The sequence below is a fragment of the Sorex fumeus genome, unplaced genomic scaffold (genome assembly GCF_029834395.1).
Source record: "Sorex fumeus unplaced genomic scaffold, SorFum_2.1 ptg000030l, whole genome shotgun sequence".
NCBI classification, from domain to species: domain Eukaryota; kingdom Metazoa; phylum Chordata; class Mammalia; order Eulipotyphla; family Soricidae; genus Sorex; species Sorex fumeus.
The window spans coordinates 1938639-1939474 of record NW_026606087.1 but is presented as its reverse complement, the minus strand read 5'-3'; the positions used below and the strand labels follow the sequence as shown (position 1 = coordinate 1939474).

Sequence of the window (836 nt, the reverse complement as noted above, 5' to 3'; positions counted from 1 at the left end):
TCTAGAAACACGAAGAGCCTCAAAGTGACCATTCAGGGCCTTAACAAAGAAGTCTGACCATCTTGTAGGTGGGCAGCCACACGGTCTTTTGATATCCCATGGAATCCAGTCAGTAACGGCTCTAGTCCAGCGGTAGTTTCCAAATCATTACATGTCCAGCACATCTGATTTTAGATGCCTTGGCAAAAGAGACAGTGTACCTAATTCTTGACCGTCGACAGAGGTGGGAATTCCGGATTCTTTCTCTCATTTTGGATTACAATCACATAATGACCAAACACCCATCCCTCCACCAGTGCACAGTCCCCACCACCAATCTCCCCAGTCTAACCTCCTTCCTAGCCCTCCCCCTGCCTCTATGGCAGACAATATTCCCCATACTCTCTTTCTACTTTTGGGCACTATGGTTTGCAATACAGACACTGAGAGGTCATCAGAAAAATATGGAACGCTTCACAAATTTGCATGTCACCCTCGAGCAGGGGCCATGCTAATCTTCTCTATATCATTCCAATTTTTATATGTTCTGCTGAAGCGAGCACCATTTTATAAAAACTTGGAAAGAGTCTTTCTGAATTGAGTTTGAATTGGCATTTTATCTGAGTCCCATGGTAAGAATAGCTTGAGATTGTATCAATCAACAGTTGTCATTTCTGCTTAATTTTATCCAGGAGTATGGTCCTAATAACTGGTGACATGTTCTTTATCTATTTCTATGGCAGGCTAGGGCTGATATTTACTAAATATCTACTATATTCCAGCTATTGCAGACATCAACGTGTTCTGAAACACTCCAGTTATGTAATCCTCTATTATACTGTGAGAACCCATCCTAC

General features: G+C 42.2%; 1 non-coding gene across 1 annotated transcript; it reads right to left on the bottom strand.

Moving 5' to 3' along the window:
* Positions 1-437: 437 nt before the first annotated feature.
* Positions 438-542, bottom strand: LOC130025604 (U6 spliceosomal RNA). The gene has a single exon (XR_008792739.1). It is a non-coding gene; the product is annotated as a U6 spliceosomal RNA (small nuclear RNA).
* Positions 543-836: the final 294 nt, after the last annotated feature.